General features: G+C 41.5%; 1 protein-coding gene and 1 long non-coding RNA gene across 2 annotated transcripts in view; one reads left to right on the forward strand and one right to left on the reverse strand.

Moving 5' to 3' along the window:
- The window catches only part of SHB (SH2 domain containing adaptor protein B), a 79,266-nt gene extending 61,054 nt beyond the window's left edge, over positions 1 to 18,212 (forward strand). The window contains exon 7 of the mRNA XM_039567116.1: positions 16,014 to 18,212. The gene's annotated coding sequence lies outside the window, so the exon portion shown is untranslated. The remainder of the gene's footprint in view (positions 1 to 16,013) is intronic.
- Positions 6,956 to 25,087, reverse strand: part of LOC109144656 — a 29,064-nt gene continuing 10,932 nt past the window's right edge. Inside the window, exon 3 of the long non-coding RNA XR_005603840.1 lies at positions 6,956 to 12,317. This is a non-coding gene — a long non-coding RNA (uncharacterized LOC109144656). The remainder of the gene's footprint in view (positions 12,318 to 25,087) is intronic.

Genomic DNA, 25,087 nt, shown 5'->3' on the forward strand with positions numbered 1-25,087 from the left:
TTCAGAGGCAGGATGCAAATTGCAGGGCTGTCTTGAGTGCCAAGGTACAAAACAGTCATGTTCAGCTTCTCAAAGAACATGGCCTGGATCTGTACTCTGAAGAAAACTGGTTACTGCTTGGAGGATGACACATTTGTGTGCTTCTCCTCACCGTCCCAAAGGGTTTTGCATTTTATCTTGATGTCATGGCTCAAGCTGGCCACAAACACCCTGTGGCAATGTTGGTGGAGTCTACAAATGACATCTTTTAACCAGGCTCTGATTCCATTTTGACACTGCTACACTGCTAAGCTATACCCTGGTGGACTCGGTCCTCTGCTGCTGTAAGTTACTCATACTCTCCTCAGGTCGTACCTCAAGTGGTGCTTGAGCAGAACAAGCAAGGTCTTAACAGAAGTTCAAATAAACAAAGACATCACCCCACACACTACTCTACTATCTCCCTGTAGAGGGGGTAAAACAAAACAAAGATGAAACAGAACTGTCTGTACTCCTGGTCTCAGCAAGGGGTGAAGGAAATAAGGGGATTCAACTGGTTATCATACATTTTTTTTAATGACCTGCAATGAGCCCACATAAAATACTGCATATTGCTTTCTTTTATTACATATTTCTGGAGTCCCCAGTAAGAAGGTAATCACAGAAAAGTAAGTAAGGAAATAACAGCAGCCGAACAAAGCCGTTGATCTGAAATGAAGCCAGTAGAGGCCCTACTGAAAAAAAAATGTTCATATGTTGCAAGGGATGAACAATCCAATTTTCTGCAGCTTGTGATTACCTGTCTTGAGCCTTGAGCTTTCTCTGAGAACCAGGTATGCACAGTCTAGAGATGCTGTGGCGACTTCAGTGCTCTGCACCTTGAATTTAGTTCAGTGATAAGATTAGACCAAACCTTGCCTTTGCTTTCAGGGTCCCTGAATTGCATTTATTGCTGATGACAATTCCAAGACAAAAGCTTGGTGAAGGTTGTTGGCAAGTTGATTATATTAACCCATTCCCCAAGTCTGCCTCCAAGAAACAATGGTTCTAACTACAGTAGAAATATCAACAGCATGGTTGGAAATCTACTGAGTTTCATAAGCCATGGGGATGACTGAAACATGATGATTATATGAAATTAATATATAGAAAGAGTTACAGGACTGTTTATAGAATAAGGGCTAGATTGTGTCAGGTGGTATGGGCTGGGCCTGGCTGAAATTTAGTATGAAAGAATAGAGAAGAATAAGGGAACGGTTTACAGGTAAGCAGCTTGTTAACTGCTATGAGAGTTGTAAAAGTGTCATGGAGAAAGTGTGGAGATGCTTTCAGAAAGGGCAGACTGTGAATGCCAGTGAGGCAAGAGCCAAATGTGAGACACAGAATTTGAGTAAGTCTGTCAGGAATTGGGCATTCTCTACCAGTCTGTAGCAGATATTGTCCAGGGTGCCTCAAGAGAGACACAGAAGAGACCTGCAAGAGGTAACCCAGTTGAAGAGATTATGAGGAAAGACTAAAGAAACTTGATGAGCATCCAGAGAGACTGAGAAGAGAGCTTAAACAAAACCCTGGGGAGGAAAAGGGGAGAATTCATTAATATCTTGGGAGAAATGCAGGGAACCTACATCCTTAGAGACTACACACAGTAAGGCTGGAACTACTACACTGACCCTCCTGACTTCTCTCTCAGACTGTGTGGTCTCCCACATAGGACAAAGAAGTTACATTAGGAGCCACTACACTGATCAAACCAACTTTTCTTCTGAGACTGTTCTGTGGAACAGGAAGGTCATGTTGCTCATGGTTGGCATCACATGCTCATCCATGTCTAAAACGTTTTTGGATCTGGCTTCATTTAGACTCTGCACTTTTGGTCTGGTCTTTAATTGCAAAAACCAGCCCTGCACTCCCTATTTTCTTATTAATTAATTATTGTTCATTATTTTCAAATACAAACTTATGTGATACAATTGTATTACATTATTATAATAAAAGGATTCCAGTTAGTAACTTTGTAGGGCCAGGATGGACCATGGTTTCAACCTATTACCAGTTCTGTAAAAATAAGGGCCATGTAAACAATGTCTTTGATTTTTGTTGTTCGTTCATAATCTCCTTTCTGCACAAATGTAGTAAACTTTCCTCTGAAATTGTCTTATTATTTACCTCCAGTAATTAGATCCATTTATAGAGAGGACAGCCTCTAAGATCTTGTCATCTGTCTGCTGTGTCTACACATTAAGACTATTTTTATTTCCATATAAACATATCAACATAGAATCATATAGGTGATCAAATCCAACATTTAACCTTATGCTTCAAATCAACCACTAAACCATGTACCCTTGGGAGGATCCCATTTGCCCCCATAGACCTGTGTGTGTCTAAGTGGTGTATCAATTGCTAATTTTTTTCCTTGGATTATCAGGCCATCATTCTGTTCCCCATCTATGTCTTCTAGCTCACCAGATGTATTGATAGAAACGTTTTGCTGGCTACTGCAGTAGCCAAATTAAGTTCTAGGTGGGCTTTGGCTCTTTAAGTTTTCTCTCCATACAAACTTGCATCTTGGTAGTCTTGGTAGTCTTCCTGAGTGGAGTTCCACTTCTTCCAAAGGTCATAAACTCTTTTCTTTACTGAGTCACAGGCAAAACTCTCTTGTTCAGACTGGTTTTCTTCCCCCCAACCCCCCCACCCACTGCCTCCAGCACTTGTCTTTTGGCATACAGGGATGGTACTTCTGCACAGAATCACAGAATCATTTAGGCTGGGAAAGACCTCTGGACTATCGAGTCCAATCTTTGGTTGATCACCACTTTGTCAGCTAGGTCATGCTATGTCCAGTCCTTTCTTGAACACCTGCAGGGATGGTGACTTCACCACTTCCCTGGGCAGCCCTTGCCCATTTTTAACAATCCTTTCCATCAAGACATTCCTCCTGATATCCAACTCATCCTGTCACTAATTGCCTGGGAGAGGAGGCCAACCCCCAGTTAGCTACGACCTTCTCTCAGGGAGTTTTAGAGCAGGAAGGTCACCCCTGAGCCTCCTTTTCTTCAGACTAAACAAACTCCAGGTCCCTCAGCTTCTCCTAATAGGACTTATCCTCTAGACCTTTCACCAACTTCACTGCCCTTCTCTGGACTCACCCCAGCACCTCAATACCTTCTTTGAAGTGCCTCCAAAGAGACTCTCTCAACTGGGCCAAAGTTTTCTCTATGGAAGTCCAAGCTAGTAGTTCTCCTTACCACATTCCTTAATTCTCTGAAACTCAAAAACGCTATCATTTCATAATTACTACAGCCCAGACATCCTCCAGCCATTAGCTGCACCAGTTTTACAGCTATTAAGGCTATTCTTCACCTCTGTTAAACAAAAAAAAACAGCCCCTTCCCTTACTTATCTTTTTTTGCTGTCACCATGTGACTGCTGGAATAATTCTGATTTCAAGGTGTTGAGTATTGGCTGAGTTAAAGAGTTTGAGTTGCAGAGTCCAGGGTCTGCTCTGTCACTAACAGGAGCTCTTGTGAGGAAAACTAAAGGTGAGAGTGTGCCCCTCTTGCACTTGGAAGCTGCTTTTACGCTCAGACTTTACTGCTGACCCCTACCTGTGCTACTCTGTAGTATCTTCACTAAGGTAACTCATTGCCTTGTATCTCCTTGACTCTGCCCTAATCCTGACACATCACCTTGGTTTTCAGGCTTAGCCTCAGACTTTCTATGTCCCTATGCACCTGCTATTTTACTACTGGATTGAGATTGGCTTGCTGGCTCAGAATCATGCCTGAAAATACAAACAAAGAGATAAACAAAAAATAACTCTGCATCCTGTTCCATTTGTAGGTTTAGTTTCTATAGAAGTTATGTGAAAATGGAGCTTGACAGCAAGAGATATTATTCTGGGATGGCCAAAGCTGCTGAACTGCTCTGATTTTTACCCACTGAGGCGCTGAGTGCTTGCATGTGCATCTACCCTTCAGTTTTTATGTCTTCCATTTACAGCTGTGGCCACCCAGTGGCTGGAGAAGGAGGCTGGTTTGTGGGCAAAACAGAATTGTCTTGCTTTTAAAAAAATGACATGTTAACCAAACCCAGAGCATTTATAGCAGGGACTATTACAATTTCTTAAAGTTTTTTTCTTTCATCTATGCTAAATCCTAGCTTAATGTTCATCATATCATTATTTTTCTCCACATTAAATTTTCTTGTTATTGAATCCCAGAATTTTGGTTATTTCAACAACAGCAATGAAAATTGCAGTTGTGTTTGGCTTGCTTCTGCTCATTTCACTTTTTATATTTGTCTCTCCAGATGCGTTTCTTCTTTCCTTCCTTCATCTTAATCTCCCATTCCTCCTCCTTTTGCCTACCTACTTGAAAAGCTGAAATCTATCTGTCAAGTATTTTGGTTTGAGTCTTGGAAAATTTAAAAAAATTATGAACATTTTTATGCCAACTGAAATTTTGTGGCCACTCCCAGCATATTTGGTCCTGATGCAGCCAGTCAGTGCAGTCCTCAGGACCCTGAAGGGGCTGAAGGGGGTAGGGCTCTGTATTCTCTGTGCCCAGAACTGCCAACACTCTCCTAACCTCAATGCACCAATACTGGGTTACAAGGAAGGTCCTCCAGCCTTGTGAGGACTGAACACCCCCCAGCTTGGCCTGAGGTGGGGCCCTGTTCAATATAGAGACTAAGCATAAGGAAACTCCTCCAGAAGTGGATCCCTCCTACAGGTAGGCAGTCATCCTGTTTTCCCCGTATCCTGTCCCCCACAGCCTTAAATCCTCATGTTCTCTGCTCCTGTGTCTCTATGGGACACCACTGGGGGCTGTGTAGAGACACTCCTTCGACAGGGAGTACGGGAAGAGGGAAGGGAGATTTCCTTCAACCCCGTTCTGGGTCTCTAGGACTGATATCCTGGGGGAAATCAACTCACTCTCTTTTCCTGGGAACACAGCTCCCTCATAAGGCAGACTTCAGCCGGGCCTTTTGAGGCTCCAGGTTCAGCTAAGTAATGGGACATAGATGCAAAACTACCTGCAACACCAAGGAAGCAGACATAACCATCAACCCTCAGCACAGGTACAACTGGCAGAAGATGCATCCTGTAAGAGGTGAGGATGGGGAAAGGAGCGCTAGATCCTGTTGTTTTCCAGGAAGCCCAGGTGCCCTGCTGCTCACTAGCCCTGCTTTGCTCTAACTGCTAGCCCCAAATGTTTTCTCAATACCAAAAGAACTCAGGCTTGACTTCTTCACCAGATTCTAGAGACTCTGTGATTTAATTCATTAGAAATCAAATCACAGACTCCCACCCCTATAAACCCTGCTGCCCACCTAGCACACTTTTTAATTCTACTTGTTGGTGTTGTCAATGTATTAACATGTTCCAAAGCTCAACAAAATAAAGAGGTATTCAGTGCAGCAAGCCAACTTCAAAGACACAGAAACCTGCCAGTTCCTAACTGCTATAGCTATAGCATGCTCAATTCAAAACTCCCATTGTCTCAATCCACATACTGGATGCCAAAAAGGACTGTGGTGGGTTGACCTCAGCTGGATGCCAAGTGGCCACGAACAGCTCTATCACTCAACAGGACAGGGGAGAAAATAAGATGAAAAAGCTTGTGAGTCAAGATAAAGGCAGTTCAATGAAGAAAACCGAAGGCTATGCATGGAAGCAAAGTAAAAATATTTGTTCTCTCTTTCTCATCATCAGGTGGTGTCCTGGGAAGTAGGGCCTCAGTATGTGTAGTGATTACTTTGGAAGACAAACACCTTAATAACAAATCCCTCCCATGATCCTTCACTTCTATTTTGCTGCCAAGTACAACATCATATAGTATGAAATATCCCCTTTGATTATTTTGAGTCAGCTGTCCTGGCTATGTGTGCTCCCACACTCTTTCCCACCTCCAGCCTACTGGCCATCAGATAGAGTATGAATAAACAGCCTTGTTGCTGTGTGAGGCCTGTTCAGCATGACCAAAGCATTGGTCTGCTATCAACACCATTGTAGCTACAAGTACAAAAAACATCTCTATAATGTTTGCTACCAGGAAATTTAACTCCATCCTAGCCAGACCCAGTACGTTCACCATGCTCGTCTGTGAGTCCAGTGTCACCCAGATGCAATCAGAACCCCATCTTCCTCCACTTCACCCCTGCAATGTTAGGGAAAGCCCTGTCCTCTGCCTCTCCAGGCTGACCTTCACACAGAACCTTCCCTTGCCCCAAAGCAGAGGAGGCATTGGAACCTCCTTCCTCCACACAGCTGACAATTGACATTGCTGGCCACTCTCCACTGGGCTTTCCTCCACAAGCCCAGGAAGCAGGGCAGAAACCCACTAGGACCTGCCTGTCCCAGCCATGAAGGTTTGTTCCTCTGCTTCCTAATGGGCCTAGAGTTGCCTTCATCAGAGGTCTGCTTGCCCCAGAGCCTTCTGTCCCTAGGCCATTTTTGGAAAGATGCAAAGACTGCTGCAGGGATGGGATCTGGCTCTCTTAACTGGCCACAGCAGGTCAGTCCTCATGGTTGCCAGCAACTGTAGCAGTGAGAACTGGGTTACAGGTTTTGTATCTGCTCCAGGGAAACACAGTGTACAGCCGGCCAGGCTTTCAGCAGAGCTGTGTCTTGGAGCAGCTGCCAGGTTGCAGAGCAAAGTGGCAGCTTTTTTCTCCCCAGGCTCCGTTGCCCTTTGCTGAGGTACAGCCAGCAGCTGTTTGTGAGCCTGCTGTGGGCTGGCTTACCTGCCTCAGTCAGATCCTGACATCTCTTCTTTGATGAAGACGCTTCCACTTAGGCAACCTGCATCTGCGTCCTCCCAGCGCCAGGGAATACTCTGCAACCTTGGGCTTCCTTTGAGGAAGGAAGCACAGGGGAGGGTGCTCAGCCAGGCAATGCCCTGAAGCTCAGACCTCAGCCCTGCCTCGGTGGGCTCCTGTCTCCACTCTCTGTTCTCTTCTAGGAGCTTTGCCACCAGGCCTGTGAAGGCAGCGTTTCCCCAGGAACACAATGAGAGCCCAACAGGAATCCCTCCTTGACCTGAGCCACTGTCCAGCTGCTTTGGGATACTACAGAGCTAGCTGGGCCTTCCAAAGTTGTGATTCACCTAGAATCCAGCCCTGGGTGTGCTGTGGGCTCAGGGCCTGGATCCCAACACAAACCCCTGAGCCCTGGTGCCAGTGTTGACTCCATCACCCACCTCACAGTCCCAACTGAATGAAATAGTGACAGCACTTCCTGCACCAGAAAGAAATGTTTTCCAGTCCTGGAGCTGCTTTGTTGGGCATTTCACCCTGTGGTCCTTGTTACCTAATGCTACCCAATGCAATGGGGACAGGCTCTTTTAAGGATCCTTTGCCCAACCAGAATGAGTCACAATGTTATAATTAAAATTAGGTCTTTATTACTACATAAAGGGAGTCAATGTCAGACTGAAAATCTTTTAGAAACTCTTCAGTAGCATTCCAGATAACTTCAAGCATAGCATAAATATTTAGAATAGTTGTTCCAAGTTCAATTGTACCTAAAGTTGGAAAATTCTTTCAAAATTTTGTATTTTTTTGCAGTCAATTATCTCCTGACTCCCATAGTGTAATCACATGTAGAAAGAAAATCTACTGTATTTGATTGGCTTTGAGCTGCTATTAATTTAAGTGGAATTTGGTCATCTGACTGAGTAAAATATTGGAGGGAATGTCAATATATTAGGGAAGCTTTATGATGCTGTGAATTGATTTAAAAAACATGGAATGAAGAATATATTCCAAACTGAAGACTGTGATTAAGTTCAGACAGTGAAGGTTGCCTTTCTTTATGGAAAAGCAACTGTCTTCATTTTCACATTCTGTTTTCAAGAAGAAACTTCCATGAAGCAATAGATCCTTTCATTTTACATCAAAAAATCTGTTTCTTGCAGTTCATTTTCTGCTAGAATATTTATTCCAGTTAAAAGAATTGTAAGCATCATGGGTGAAAAAAAGTCAATGAAAATGTTATTTGCAATTCATAAAGAAGTATTCAGCTTAGGATTTTCTCTCAAAATAGATGAATCAGGCATTAAAAAATCTAATCATGAGTTTTTAAAATTTGGAAGGTAGTCTGAATAAAAAATACACATCTGAAAATGCTAGGTAGGAGGAGTGGATTAAGGAAGGATTGTTACAACGTCTCCCTGTTTGGCAGAGACCTTTGTGAATTTAGGAAGGATCCAGCATTATATTAGTTTAAAAACCCAGACTCTAGAATCCACCTAGAAAACTAGGAACTAGGAACTAAGAACTGTTACAGTTGTATGTACAGAAGATGTGAAAAAGCAGGGTTTAATTATGAATGGCTTCTTTAAAGCATGTACTTCCATGATGTAACAGAGAAGTTCAGATGTTGTGAGACCTTTACAAGATTTGGTGCTTGGAGAAAAATGTCAAAGATGGGATGTTACAGGAAGAGGTGCAAAAAAGTTTGAAAATGACAGTTAAAAATTGCGTTGAAGGGGAAGTCATGCAGAGTACTCAAAGGAGACGTTTTCCTTGTGAGATTGTCCTCATGGCAATATGGCCAATAATCTGTTTGGAAGGGTATCCCATCCAAAGATTTCCATCTTTAGAATGGCACTGTGGGCAAGCTTTGGTGATTAGCTCCTGGTGAGTACATGCATTTAAGTGTGAAAGAGCTCTGAATGACAACCAACAGATGTACAATAATAAGCCAGAGACGGATGCCAAGGTGATGCACATGTGCTGCTATACTTCAGACAAATGCAGTGTGATCTGTCATGCAGTTAACAATAACGCAAGAGAAAAGCATGACAGTTCAGATAGCTTGAGTATGGTATAAATCTGACCAGTGGAGGTAGTATATTACTCAACAGAACTAAAAATACCTTCTCCTGGGAGCTATGCCTGCCCAATTAAATGCCTTGCAAGTCTGGAAAACTCATAAAACTGTCTGCATCCCAACAGACATGGGAATACCTTGTCAAATTTACATCCTTGTAATTTCATCAAACCCCATCGCACTGCAGGAACTGCACAGGCAGCTGAAGAGAAAGCAGCTGAAGAAGATAAATACAGCTTCTAGCCATCTAGTCCTTTCATGCCCGGTTGTGAAGGAGAAAAGGTATGTGGATCTGCCTGATTACTGCATGCTTTTACAGGGAAAGCCCACGTAATCTAGGCTTTTCTGCAAGTGGCATGGATATCACTTAACTGTTTTACCAGGAGTAAACAGCCCATGCATAATTATCCCTTCCAGAGGGGAATCACACTCTCAGTGCAGGGGACGCTGCTCCCAATTTTTTATCGTTATGCAGTAAAACCACCATTGACAGCAAAGTGCATTCATGCTGCCATCAAGAGGGGGCAGCCTGTGTTAACTGCATCTCAGCTCCACACAGCACAATGCTGTGTCTGCCTTCTTAGGGTGTTTTTTCATGCCGAATTCTTGTCACATGGGCTTCTCATCTGTTTGCTAAGCTGTCAGTTTCTGTCAAAGCTGTTCAGGACAGATACCATCTTCTGGACTGAGCAAGACCAGCACGGCCCATGTAAGCTTCCCAGGTAACGGTGATGGGGCTGGTGGCATCTGAGAGTTACCTCCCTAGTATGGTATATAATCAGGGCAGCTTCAATCACACAGAAACCAGGACACTGATACCAGTAAGAACCAGATCTTCTGTAGAAGTTCTCGTAGACTTTGGTTTTCTTCAGTCAGATTAAATGAATCCCAGCTAGCTATAAATCTTCCGTCGGATGATCTCACAGGAGTGTTTCAGGTTACACTGGCAGGTCTAGATAAACAGTGAAAAATGGATCTGTTATAAGCCCAGATATAACCTTTACCCATTCAAAATACTTTTTCTTCAATTGCACATAATAATTATGTCTTTCTTTTCTTTTTAGAATACTGACCTTTTATTTCTAGGGCTTGAATTTCAGATTTCAGTGAGAATCCACATGCAAGGGGCATAAACAAAAAATTCATCCAAGGACTTTCAAAATATGTTTAAAAGTTTTATTGCCTTCAGTTATCTGTGGACTAGACCCCATTTTTTTTCAAGGTTCTGGTTATAATTGAATAAATGCAAGATAAAATTCATCTCCATGAAGTGCAGAGGTCAGCTCCAGCTCATTAGTGATCAGTCTGGGTTCACCAACATTTCCACTGAGCTCATATTCTGAGTGGGTCAGAAAAGGATCAGGGAATTTTTAATGAAAACAAATGGGGAAATATCTCAGCACTAAATTTAACCAGAAATCTGTGTCTCTTTGGGGTTTTTAACTCAAGAAGAGCAAAGAATGAGGAATAATATATCATCAGATGCAATGAATCTTTAGGCAGCTACTCTAAAAAGTAGTGCACAACTGCCACCTTTCAGAGCTCTGCGAAGAATGATAAAATTTGTTACCCTTGTACAGCATTCAGATATCCTGCAATTAGAAACATAACACCTTGAGAAAACACAGAAATTACCTAGCCAGAAGACAGTGAACCAATCCAGGTAGTTGCTACACTTATAACTGTGCTCAGCCATAATCCAAAATCTCAGCTTTTCAATTTACCACATTCTTTCTCCCAGATCAGTACTACCATCAGAAAACTTTTTCAGTGAGTTATCCACACTTTTCTAACAGGGAGAGAGGCATACAGCAGTCATTTCAACTTGCATTAACATGTGCCTGACAGGCATGCTTGTTTGTTGTTATCATTGTTACTGTTTTAGTCGCATAAAATGCAATACAACACCTTGGATCGGCCAGGGAAAGTTCACAAGCATTTTTCATTTCTTGACAATATCTGAATCTGGTCTGCCATGTCTCTCCAATGGAAAACAATGTTGATGCTGGATTTCTGCATAAGTTATCTTATATTATCTCATTTTCATTATTTTTCCTATGTCGTATCACGCAGCCAGTCTAACTGGCTGTAAAACAAGCAGTACAGGTGCAAATGAATGTGCCCATGTCTTTACTAAGGAAAGATATTTCTTCATCTGGGAGAGATCCAGAATAATAGGAAATTGAGAATAAAATATTCCCAAAGCCACTAGAGGCCAAATGGTAGTATTCTCTGAAATGCATGAAAGCTGTGAAAGAAATTATCTTCCAGGTAAAATTAGTCATGTTATTATAGTTGACCCAATACTTCTATCAACTATTTCATATTCATGCCCCTCTGCTCCCCCAGAGGCCAGCTGTGAGAGAAGGCTTCAGGAAGCACAAGGCTAATTATTTGCATGAATAGCATTTTCACATGTCCTCTAGCAATAGCATCTGAAAGTCTCTGTCACAGAGTGTTTTCAAAAAGAGCTATCCTCTGAACCTCCCAGGCTGTGAACAACACACAGCATCATTAGGGCAGTAAGAGGCAGGAGAAACAAAGAGTGAAAATAGAATCACCACCACTGACTCAGCACCTGCTTCTGCTCAGAACAGCTTCAGCACAACTTTTTGATCTGTCTTTCTTGGGGTGGCTTTTGCCCAGATTAAAGCTGAGTCTTAGTATGTGGGTCAGATTTAAACAATGATTATACATTTTGCAGAACTGGGGCATGGAGATGAGATTGGAAGAAGAGTAAGTTATTTGATTGACTTAGATTTTTTGTTATTGTTGAAAAAATTGTTGAGGAATTCCATGAAACTGCTCATGCCATATATCTTGTCACCCAGATAGCAGTGGTGAGGTATTTATCCTCTACATTGGTTGAAGTGGACCTCATTTAGCATTCAAAATTCTCTGGACAGTTTTGATTATTTGAAACAGTATGGCATGTCCTAGAGATAAATGTTTTTACTCCAATAACGACTGAGTGGATGCCTTTATATGCATTTTTATGGGTTACTAGCACTAATTGTTACATTCCTGGATTATTTGCCTTTTTTCTTTTTTCCCAGATATTCTTATTTCCTGTTTTGATTTTTTTTTCCCCTGAATATTTCTAGAAGTCAGAGTTTACACTGCAAATTTTTTACTAATTCTGGAGGGATGAATATGCATACAATTTATTTAAACCTATTTCTAATATTTCAGAATACCCTGAATGTTCTGTTTCACTTTGCCTTTGTTACAATCAAAGGAACCTATCTTCCAAGTTCATTTTCTGCAAGCTTCTGGCTCTGTCTGCCTGCACTAGGTTCACTGATGAACCAACACCATGTCTGCAGCATGCACTTGATCTTTCTGTGATGAGATAATTTCAGTTAAGCAGGTGCAACATGTGTAAACCAGGTGTAATGGTTTAACCCTAGCAGTCAACTAAGTACCATGCAGCTGTTCCCTCACACCCGTCCCCATGGTGGGATGGCAATAGGAATTGGAGGAAAGAGGCGAAACCTGTGGACTGAGATAAGAATAGTTTAATAATTGAAACAAAGTAAAGATAACAACAACAACAACAGTAATAAAATAGCAACAACAACAACTACAACAATAACAACAACAGTAATAAATAGGAGAGAAAAAAAATAATACAACTGAAGGAAAACAAGTGATGCACAATACAACTGCACACCACCTGCTGGTTGGTGCCCAGCCTGTCCCTGAGCAGTGACTGGTGACACCTGGCCAGCTCCCCCCAGTTTATACACTGAGCATGACACTCCGTGTGATGGAAAATCCCTTTGTCCAGTTCGCATCAGCTGTCCTGGCTGTGTCCCCTCTCAATTTCTTGTGCACCTGCTCATGTGGCAGAACACAGGAAACCAAAAAGTCTTTGATTTAGAGCAAGTACTACTTAGCAACAGCTAAAACATCAGTGTGTTATCAACATTATTCTCCTACTGAATCAAAACCACAGCACTGTACCAGCCATTAAGACAAAAATTAACTCTATCCCAGCAAAATCCAGGCGAGGACCCGCCTCTTATCCCATACCCTTTTTGTCATGCCAGGTCCCATGCTCCCCAGCATCCCTCCCTATCTTTTGATTTATATACCCACTGCTGTCATTCCCTAAGTCTATAGACCCTCCTTATAAGAGTCTGTTGCATTCATTTAGTTCATGACCCCGGACTGTCGTAACAGTCAGGCAGAAAAGATGGTGTGTAGTGTCTGATTGTGGCACGCTGTAGACAATTCTGATTCCATCACTACTGCTCTCATGCAGTTTCATCAAAGTTCATTAATGCGGAGATTGAAAATCTGGAGTTGAGGAGATGGATACTGTGAAGCACACTGTGTGATGAAGGGTGTATAGCAGCATAGAAATGATGATAAACAGTATGTATACCTTTATATGCATGTAGCAAATAACATCATACAGTTTACTTAATCGGCTATTCTCACCCAAGATGAGGTACACCCCCTTGAGGTACACACTGGACTTCCCCATACTCCTGCACTACCCATCAGGTGCACCCAGGATCTTAAGCAAAAGACATCCCACAGATGGGTTTGCCTATGCCTAAGGCAGAGATAACCCAAACTGTTATCCCTTTTTGGTCTGTACATAGGCACTGCCCCACACATGTGGAAATCTCTTGGCTGCAGCATAAACCCAGGCAGTTCCATACAACACAGAGTCCTGCTCATCCCAATTGGAAGTAGCGATTGCAACTCCTGCCTTTAATGGTGCAGAAAGGTGATTTCAAGTGCACTTCGTTACAGTTTTGACTACAGAAATAAGTGATAATAAAGGTGTTCCTTGCAAGAAAACCTGTAACTGCTTGGAAGTCCAAAAAAGGGATCATGTCTGCAATGGGCCATTGCTGCATGGCATGCTGCACGTTGGAAGCTGACTCAGCTTGAGAACAAGCAATTTGCGAAGTGAACAGGCATGAAACTGAAAGTTGTAAGTCGTGTGACCAATAGCACTAAACAATTACTAAGTTACTTGAAAACTAGAATAATTTATATTTAATTGAACCAAAGACTTCAATGACATTTAGAGCCCAGAGAAGTATATTTTATCAGCTGGAAAACCCAGAGATGAATTTATTCTCTCAGGTTAATTTCCATTTGCACAACTTGTTTTGCACATCCACTTAAAAATGACATGTTTTTTCTTCAGGCCTTTTCTTGACCTAAGATTATTTAAATGTTGGGAACACAACAATCTTTGTTGTCTTCTAAGTTCAAAATTCTCAGCCAGACAAGAAACATCATGGCCAGCATGGAACCAGGACAGCCTCAGAGGGGAAAGGAAAAACAGTGAAAACAGGATTTCCTACTTACTACCCATATGACATGACCGAGTTCTTAAAGCACTCAGTGCTTTAAGATTCGAATTTTGCTTTCAATAGGCCGCAAATTATGTTTCCCATGCTAACTAAAAAATTTCTTTAAAAATCACCCGAGCACTCAGACCTTAGCACTGCAGACCTGCAGCACTGGCCAAGGACTCTGTCTTTTGTTATTCTGAGGAAGAAAAGGATGAAGGGGAGAGTCAGTTTGCAGAGGCTAATATATGGAAAAGTTTGAGTGGAGATGATTTTTTTATCCAGCTTCACAGGAGAATCCTATGACTTGGGCTGTACCTTCACTACAGGCTGCCAAAATCAGTGAGGATGTAACAGATGCAGTTCTGGGCAGAAAGGCAAAGTGCAAAAGTCAAACCGATTAAGGACTGAAGGCCAAGGCATCCGTTCTGCACAGTGCAGCATAGCACTGTCCAGGATCTACTCAGGAGAGCTGTTTGGTGGATCATTAGCTCTGAACAATAATCTTCTGTTCAGGATCACTACAGTGGCCCATTCCATGTTCCTGAATACGTCTTGAGTTTACCTAAGCATACAGCTGTAGAATAAGATCCCAGCTGTAGGATAGAATGAGGAATGTGAACATAATTAGTTAGGCATCATTGACATTTACCACTTCTGTTTTTAATCTAAATTTCTGTCTGCTGCTATCACTTGTTTCTTGGATGCCTGGTCAGACTCCAGAATGTTGTTGTGCTCTATAAAACTAAAAAAAATTTATAATTCTTGCTTTAATGGTCTAATACAATAGGACTGGATAACATAGTGGAAAACCTATCTATGGAACAAGAAAATACAGAAGATGAAATTTAGTGTAGCAACAAAGCCTTGCAAATATCTGACAAAGCCCAAGTAACTGTTGCTTGTCCTGAAATAATATGGAAAACCAGGAAACAGGTCAAAGAGAGTGAGTTTCCCCAGCAAAAAATCCATGTGAAAATTCTTAGTTCGGCTCCTGCATTCCTACTCTCAAGTTTCCACTCATTTAATGGTATTTTATGTTCCAACTTTCCTAGGAAAGCAAAAATCCTGGCACAACCTTAACAAAAGCACTGGAGCCAGTCAACACTTGTGTGAGCTGTTTACTGTCTTCATGCCATGGAGAAGCATGAGAGCCAGCTGGAGAGGTTGAGGCACTGCTTGTAGTGGTGGTGCTTCCTCTCGACGTTTGCCTTTGCTATGGACATGAACCTGACCTTGGATAATGCAGTCTGAAGACTAAATAGGAGCTATGTTACAGAAAGGTGCAAATGAAACTCCACTCCAGGACAGCATCAAAAGGGCAGCTTTCCTGCCCAGGACACCTCATTTATGGTGAACTTTTCTTATCGCCTCTTGGCCCCTTTGTTAGAGCAGTCTGAATGACCTGTTCAGTCGGCAAACTTTCCAGCAGAGGCATGCACTAATAGCATTTGCTGGATCACAAAAGCTTTGGGATAATTTAGTGGATATATTTGCAGGGCCAGGGAGTCAGCTCCCAGGCATTCTCACTCATAAATGAGAGCTCTCAGTTTTACAGAACTCAACTCACACCACAGTGTTTAACTCACAACCTAGCACCTCCCACTCAAAACAATGGAAATTCTTCCTTCATCACCCAGTCTCAGGAGAAGAAAATGGGATATGATAATGGCCAGGATTTTTAAAATCTGGATGTCAATGTATCTTTGGGTTATTGTTTATTTTTATTGCAATTGCTTGAGTAAGAGAGAAGATACTGTTTTCCAAAACAAGACTTAGTGAGGAATGGAAGATCTGTAATACCATGGAATTTATACTACAGTGATAAACTATTTTATTTGTTTTTCCTTATTTTCATTCTATTTATTCCATGTCCACAGTGCAAGAAGCATTGAACCAGCCAGACAAGAAACATCATGGCCAGCATGGAACCAGGACAGCCTCAGAGGGGAAAGGAAAAAGAGTTACAAGAGAGAATGATGAATAAAAACCAGGACATATGAATAAGGTTATTAGCCAATATACGAGATTACTAGTGCAAAATACATATCCAGGTGTGAAGCACTGTAATTTAGTTTTACAGTCTACTTTCAGATCAGCTAATCTGTAGCTCATTTAAATTCACCATTTTAGAAGAGACTTGTAGCACATGTGGTGGTGCATTCCTGCTATCTCCTAGACTGCTCTGAGATCTGAGGAATTCTTGTTAGGCTTGGTCCTGGATTAATTGTACTGGGGTGATGAATCTCCCCTTCAACTTATCAGAAACATCTTATCCTGGTCCATAGCAGGAAATTCTGTTACCTAACCAAGGAAGGGGACAAGAGATAACTCTGAAAGCCTTGGAACATTACTTGCCTGAATCATAGCCCAAGTGGAACAATATTATTGTTACTGAAATTCTGAGGAAAATTACTGATCTGGATTGAGGCCAGGATGGAGACTGACTGATGACTAAAGCCAAGCAACTTGCAGCTCTATGAACAACAGTCCCAAGTGAGGCCCTTGGAGCTCCCCTGGGCTGCAGTGGCTGCACCAGCATCTTGCCCAGGGTCTCTTGGAGCTCACCAATTCACAGGTTTGAAGACTCAGGACAGTCACTGAAAACTGAAAGTGGGGTTTGTGCTGGTACCCAGCTCCTTGAGGCTCAACCCTTCACCCACAGAGATGCAAAGACATTTGGCGTCAATCTTAACAGGTACCTTTTAACGTCTATATCCGTATACGCATCTGTGTTTGTGTGTGTCTGAATTGATTCAAGTACCCTCTATCAAGTACAGTATGAGCCTGCCATCTTGAATCTATCATCATGTCACTGTTGTAATTGTAGTAAATCCTGTTGCTTCTCTTTCTAAATGTTAAATTTGTCAATGATCATGCACTGTCAAATCTTTTAGACATAAACCGTTGACCAGGGGGCTGGGACTAAGATTGTGCTCTAGGAGCTGCACCTAGGCTCCATCAGGAGTTTAGAAAGCAAGGGGGTCCTCACTGAACTTCGTGGCTCAACAGGAGGGTCTCCCTTACCATTTTGCATCCTTATCCTTTTGCATCCTCAGTCAATGTGTGAATCATTCTAAACTGACTCTAATCCAACTGTTTTAAGTATGCTTCATAATCTGATTATCCTCTGTATGCTTCATCTATACAGTAGGTAATAGAGTGAACCTTGCTACCAAACTGTTAAGTCACGGTTTCACAAATTTATAGTGAATGTGCTTTTGTCAATACCTTCAAAGGTGATTCTTTAAATGACCAAAATCACTCATTTGTGACATCATTGAAAGAAATCATCTTATTCAAAACATGATATAACTGTTATATGGAGATATAACTGTTTCTTCATGCCACTCACAGACCTCAGAGTATCCTGGATACTAAAATATGAGATTAAACAGAAAAATTCAATAAAGGAAAAAGCAGTTAGAAAATTGAAAGACACAGTATGAGGTTCAGAAATCTCAGCTCACAGGTTGAAGAAAACCTGGTGTCAAACAAGTCCTAATACCTCCTGTACTGTCCAGTGTTACCAGTCAGGGTTCTGGGCAGACTCACAGATCTTCTGAAAGAATACAGAAAGAGCACGGTTGTTTCTCCCAGTTAAGAGAAGGCTTGAAGGCACTTGATTACCTTCTGTAAAAACATCAGATTACAAAATGCTGTGTTGGGTAAGGAACTTTTTGAGCTAAAACCTGATGTCGGCATAAGAAAAATGAGTACAGACTTGCTATTAATAAGTTTAGAATAGAAATTTAGGAAGGTCACTGGAGCAGGGAGGTTCCAGCAGTGCCTGCCCCCAGGACTGATAGAGACAGGCTGCCAGTCTGGCTTTTGAGAGAAGCATAGCTGAATCTTTCAGAGGGCAGTTTGATGAGGTGCCAGAAGGAATGAGGCCTCCAAAGCCAGGAACCAGTGCCAGTCTGGGTTCTTTACCTCAAAGCTTATCAGCAAAGGCATCTCTTGACTATAAATCATTTGCTTGGCACTCTGATATATGGCAATTCCTACATTCAGAATACCTTACTTAAAGTGGAGGTGAGACACTATAACCTTGTCATAATCTGAGCACTTGAAATAATATATTTATTTTCCAGGAATTATTAACTGGAAATGACACATACAAGAGATTTTCACACATGGTTTTTCCTAGGTTGTATTATTAATAAAAGTCTGAATTGCAGACCTCTGACTTTTACTGCCTGTAGTCTGTCCAACTACTGTGATCAGCCATGAGGCAATGATGGCAGCTGACATCACTAAAGGACAAGCAGTGAATATATTTTCTGTCACAGAGACGTGTTTATCCTCGTGTCTTCACTGTTATTTTGCAAATCTACTGTCAGAGTAGCTACAGAATTCACACCATCAATTTGTATGGGAAAAAAACAGAAGAAGCATGACAGGATTTCTCTGATGTAGGCTTTGAAACCTCCCTGGGTAAAAGGACACATTTCTTTCAGCATTATGAGTGGAGAAGTGTTTGTTATGCCCATGTGAGCATGGCACCACTCAGAATTTTTGGTATTAAAAAAGCAAGTGACACTGATTGGTGTGCAGCCGACGTCTACCTCTCTTCTCTGCAGCAATATGAGCACAACAGGGTACGGCTCATCTCACACTCCCTTTCATGGTGCTGGCTTATCATCATGTTCTAAAAGAGAGCTTTCCACAAAAAACTCTGCATTTAAAAACTTTTTCTCACAGGTGATGTGTGAGGACTACAGGTCCTCAGGATGGCTGTATGAGTCTGAGAGGAAAACTGTGTCCTTAGAGTACCAGGTGGCCCCACTCAGGAATTGTGCTTACCTCAGGGAGGAACCAAGTCCTGGGTCCTTAGGCTGTGCCAGCCTAAGGTCTGGTCTTGGCAAAACAGCAGTTTACAGACTGCTTGGAGAAGCTCCAAGTTTCTTTCCCTCAGTCTGACTGCTTGTGGCCTCAACACTTTTCACTTCCTCAGGCACTGTGCTCTTTCTGCGAGCCCTGACTGAGTAATCATAGTTGTTTTCTCATCCCAGAAGACAGAAGGGGAAATGTTAATTTTCTACTCCCAAACTTGCTCTCCTTAACTTGTTTCTCCTAACAGACCTGTAATGTCTAATGAGAAACTTACTGGCTAAGAAGACTCACATTGGAAAGCTCCGTCCTCATACTCATGAAAGGGTTTACATGAACCTCGGTGAAAACCAGGCTAGCAGAACAGATGAAGGTAAACTTTTATGTAAGAAGTTTCTAAATTAATCTCACATTTAAGAGAAAAATCTCCAGCTTGCCAGATCAAAGTGACCACTACTAGACTTACCCACCCCAAGCAGAAGTAATGCAACTAGAATGTGCAGGGCAAAGGCTGACACCAAAGAATTGCTCACATTTTTTCCACTTTAATTTTTTGGCAGCCCTGAAGCAATCACAGTTTCTCCCACCATCTGGAATGATGGAAAAAAAATTAAACTATTTCCAAAATCAAATAACAGCTATAGTCCTTAGGTGGTCCTTGCAGAGCTATGCTGGTTTCCATGGCAGTAATTGGTAAATATCTTGACTAGATCAGCAATCACACTCTCACATATAGAACTTAGCAATATAATTTCTCAATTGTAAGACTGATTATTCTGTTTGAATATTTCAAGATAGAACCAGCAGATCATAATTAAGAGGGAAAAAAGAAAAAGGTGAAGTTCCAATTTTCCTTTTCTAGGGAAAAGGGGGAAAACTGAAATAGGAAACTTTCACCACTCATCTGAGACTAGGATGTTACCTTACTGAGGACTTTCCAAATGTGAAAGTGAGGGATTTGATACTTGAAAGCAGGGTATTTTCATTGAGAAGATGAAATACAAAAGTTCTAACTTCTTACTGCTTCAAGTTATCTAGAGCAGCAGTATTTGACTGATCATGTTGACAGGGTTTTGCTAAAGTACTAGGAAAAAGATTTATTGTTCATATAGATGGAGAAAAAAAAAATCCCACCTGGAATGTATGTAGCATTTAATAGCCAATGCTCTAGAAGGAGAAACAAAATTTTAATATTCTCACAAGAACCTTCTATTTTTCTAGGAGAAATGAGTAAGAGGTTCTAAGCAAAATGACAACCACCTGAGGAAAGCTGGAGTACTGTTGTGTGATTGAAGGTTTTGTTCTACACTTTGCACGGCTGTGTTAAAACAGAGCAGTATTGCAAAATTGACTTGGCTTATCCTTTTCAATGGTATTCACATTAAAAAAGGAACGGCACTGCAGGTTTTGTGCCAGACAATGGGTGGTTTCAACAACATGTATTTCTCATTCCTAAGTGACTGGTACTATTTCCTGTTTTCTCTAAAAGACTGTGCAGCTTGCAGGTCTGTCCTAAGTATCAATATGAAAAATCATGGATATTGTGCCACTTTCTATCTAGCTTTTTCTCTTATATCTAGACAGAGAATTTAAATATTTATTCAAAGTTGGAACATAAGCATCTGAGCACAAAAGGAGATCCAGTACCACAAGCAGGCAAACAGCTACCAAACCTCACTCAGCTTATTACTTCTTTCGTTGCTCATTACCAGAAAGTGGTATCTGTATGCAAACAGATGTTTCTAATCAGCCTCATTCAGTCTCATTTGCTACCTGTAATTTACAGTCTCTAATACCACACTCAATTCTATGCAAGTGTAACTCATGGAACAAGATTCATGAGTAATTGCCAGGGTACCTTCTTCTCCTTTTTTATTCTGGACAAAAGTACTGATAGCCCTCACTCCAGCTATAAAGCCACTTCCTCTGCAAGTGGTGAACAAACCAATCAGATTTATTCAGAGCAAGAGAAAACACTAACTCCTGGTGTAGGTAAGTTGACTAACAGTGCTGCATTTTGCTGCAATTAGATAATCACATCAGCTCATGCAGAAATGAGAAGGAGCTGTTTTGGCCAAACTCTGAATTTTGGGGAACATCTCTGCGTTGCTCCTTGCACACATAGATCTAGCACAAGAGTTTCTTCAAGACTCAACAGGTAAAGCTTCTTATGTGTACTGTATGTATCACTGCATATATCAGTTTCTTCTTTAGCTACTATAATATTGCAGGAGGGTCTCTGACTGACTTGTACTCAAGGAGAAAAAGCCCAGGTGTAAAAACAGTCTGTAGGGGTAATCAGAATGACACAAAAAGATGAAAATGTCAAATAAATTTTTTGGTTGACATACTGAAATGATGCCCCAATGGAAATTATGGCCAGCTGAAAAACATATCCTGGAGTAAGAGCAGACTGAAGCATCTATAAAAAAGGACTCTATCTTGTTGATAGAAGTTCAGATAATGGTGGACAATAACTCAGGAAGGACCAAATTAACAAAAAAATACCAAGGTGATTGTTGATCATCATTACTCTCTGAAGACAGCCTGCTCCTGCATGCCGAAAATTCCCACAAGGATGCCAACAGGTAAAACTCTCCATTTGTCTTAAAACTCAGTCTAACATGTCTCATCTCTTGAACATCTAAGCCATACTCTTCCAAAACCCGTAATGCACAATTCAAACTAGCAATACAGTCCTAAATAGGATTATCTCTCTTTTTTCAGGCTTTCTTCCTCTGAAAGATAAGCATTTAAATAGGTGGTGTCATATGTGTTTTTAAGAGGCAGGTAATGAAACAACTTGCAAAGAGTTCCACTTCTTCTCTACTAGAAAGGCTTTATACAAGTAATGAGTGAAACATTTGCAAACTATTCAGTTTCCTAACAACTCAGTTCTCTAACAAATGAATCCTGGGTCTGAAACTATGTGTTGTCTAAGAGCTTGTTATTTCCAAAGTCTAAAATATACTTTTCTTGCTGGAAGAATAACCCTCTCAGTGATGTGGCCTACAGAGAGAAGGTGGAGTGAATCATTAATCCCTAACTGAAAGATAGCTCCTGGAGTTGCTTCCCAGCTGACTTCTTACAAGATCTGACTGTGGATTCAAATTTATTATTCTGAGCTATTGGGCAGAAGAACACAGATTGGTTTAGCTAGCAGCAAACTGCCAGACAACCATTACACATGTCCAACACAAGACCCCAAACACAAGAAAGAATTGGACCTGTTGGAATGAGTCCAGCAAAGGCACAAAGATGATCAGAGAGATGGGGCACCTTCTCTATGAAGACAGGCTGAGAGGGCTGCATATCTTACACCTGGAGAAGTCTTCAGGGAGATCTTACAGAATTTTCCAGTACCTAAAAGTGCCCTATAGGAAAGCTGGAGAGGGACATTTTACGTCATGTAGTGACAGGACAAAGGAGAATGGCTCCAAATTTAGAGAGAATAAGTTTAGATTAAATATTAGGAAGAAATTCTTTACCATGAGGGTGGTTAGGCACTGGAACAGGCTGCCCGGAGATGTTGTGGATGCCTCATTTCTGGAAGTGTTCAAGGCGAAATTGGATGAGGCTTTGAGAAACCTGGGAGGTGTCCCTGCCCATGCCAGGGTGTTGAAATTAGCCAATCTTTAAGTATTTCCAACCCAAACCATTCTATAACTCTGTGAAATGCTGAGACTCCAGTGCCTGATGAAAAAAATCAGGTCCACTTTGAAAAAGCAGACACATTTTTGAGAAATGGGACATTCAGATCCCAAGGCATCCAAGAACTGATAGAGAAGCTGGAACCCTCTGCACCATGCAGAATCAGTTATCAGTCCAGTGCTCAGGGCAGCCTGCACGATTTCCTGCAAAGTCTCCACTCCGTGCATGTGACAGCATCTGCTCCAGGATTGTGAGCAGATACCAGTCCTGCCTGTGACACTGGACCTGCCCAGAGGTGTTTGTGACACACATTTTTTTTATGCCTGGTTTTAAACCCGTGGTTTCCAGGCTTTATTTGTCTCCCGTTTATGGAGCGCAGTGCAGTTGCTGCCAGAAGAAGGTGTTTTGCATCTCCTCTTCTTTACAGCAAGATAGGAATGTGGTCTAGCAAGGTGCTAAGCCCTCAGGCTGGGAGCAAAAAAATATCAAACCATTGTTCTGTCAAGGCAAACACCAGCCATGGGAGTTAAAACTGCTAACTTTCAAGTTAGTACATTTGGCAGATGGCTTACCCAGGTCTATAATGTCAGTGTGGATACTGTAGATTTTGTATCTTTTTAAAAAGGGACCAGACTTTCAGTCATGTCTGGCTGACTGCTGTGTGCACATCTAATGTTAAACAGCATAGCGGGCAGTGGGAATACAAGAACAATGGCAATTAGTTAATATCATTAGCTACTCGTTTTCACTTCTTTTGCTTTAAGAATCTCAGGTTGCAGACAATGTGCTGAACCTGCATTTTCAGTGATCTAGAAGTGTTGCTGCATGCCTAGTTTGTGCAAGAATTTGTTGCAGTTTTCTCTTATGCTGAAACACTTCTGTGAAAATACTGCCGTGTAGCTATTGATAGAGAAATACTCTAATATACTAATGAAATTACCAACTGTTTAAAATTTGAGCCAAATATCCCATTTCCCCATGAATGCTGTTAGTAGAATAAACGTAGCTATTATTAAAGTGAAGAATCTGTCTTGTAGTCAGTGTTAGGCTTAGGTAGAATGCTGCTCCAACCAGTAAGCTCCTCTCCTCTCTTTGCCACTTACTGTTGCATTCTGTGGTGCTACATCCAACACACAGACCTGTTTTGGAAACATCTTCTAAGAACTGATCTCTTGTCTAACACTGGCAGTTCACCACTCTTTGTTGCTCGAAGCAAACTTTCAGCCTACCAAGCACAGATTGTAGAGAAGTTTGTGGTTTATTCCAGTCTTTGATTTGCTGATTGGTCCTGTTTATCATAAACCGCAAGGGGTTGTGAACTGCCATGCACTGAAGATCCTCCTTTCTATTACTACAGCATCCAAAAAAGGGTGGCTTCAAAAGCCTCCTGTAAGGTGTAATCCACAGTCTAAGGCATTTCTACTCTGCTGCTGAAGAAAATGTAGCCATAAATGTTTAATGGGTTAGGTAAAGTCTGACCACTATAGAGGAAAGTATATAAGGGCTTTACATACTTCTGTATATAGGTGTGTTCATGCTCAATAATATTTCTGATTCAGCCTCCTATTTAGTACCATTTCATTAACTGATCTCTGGACTCCAGTGTAAGGGAAGATAACAGCTCCACTGAAGGCACCCACAAGAGTTTTTTATATGTTGAAGGGCCACATAATGTTGTTCTGTAATCACCATCACGTATTAAAAAAAAATATCAGAAGCCAGAAACAGAAGGAAACAGGAAAAAGGCAGGGAAATTGTACCAGCACAACCAATACTCATCCTTAGTAAGGAGTGTGTAGGTGATGGAGAGGAAATGAAAAATGTTTTGCAGAGCTTCCAGTGCCAGCTGAGCAGGTACATATAAATGTCACTGTATTTCTTTGCCTCAAAGATATTCTCTGTTCATTGAAAATGTAAAAGTACCTCTGCTGATTTAGACAATGCAAATGTTTTGCCTTGTATAGTTAATATTTTTAATAAAAGAACAGAGGTTTTGTGTAACAGCGGTAAAAGCCAACAAACATGCTGCCATAAGTTTTTTTTTCAAAAAAGGTAGAGGGGTGGGGAAACCACTGTTCATGCCCAGAGCAAGTCCATCATATAAGATGAAGAAGGTTAATGGTTATGAGGGAAAAACTCATCTCATGGTGACAGACAAAGCTGAAATTTACTTCTGTACAGGGCCAAAGGAAAGGTCAGTGGTGGGCAGACCACACTTCTAATGGCAATTTACATGGGCAGATAGTGATAGGAGAAGGGGAAATGGTTTCAAGCTTAAAAAATAATTTAAAAAAAAATGGTGTGGGGGAAATTTAGATTAGATGGTAGGAAGAAATTCTTTATTCAGAGGGTGGTGTGGTACTGGAACAGATTGCCCAGAAAAGTTGTGGATGCCCCATCCCAAGGCCAGGTTGGATGTGGCCTTGAACATCTTAATCTAATGGGTGACATTGCTGCCCAGGGTGGACAG

This window comes from Corvus cornix, chromosome Z (genome assembly GCF_000738735.6).
Source record: "Corvus cornix cornix isolate S_Up_H32 chromosome Z, ASM73873v5, whole genome shotgun sequence".
Classification (NCBI taxonomy): Eukaryota; Metazoa; Chordata; class Aves; order Passeriformes; family Corvidae; genus Corvus; species Corvus cornix.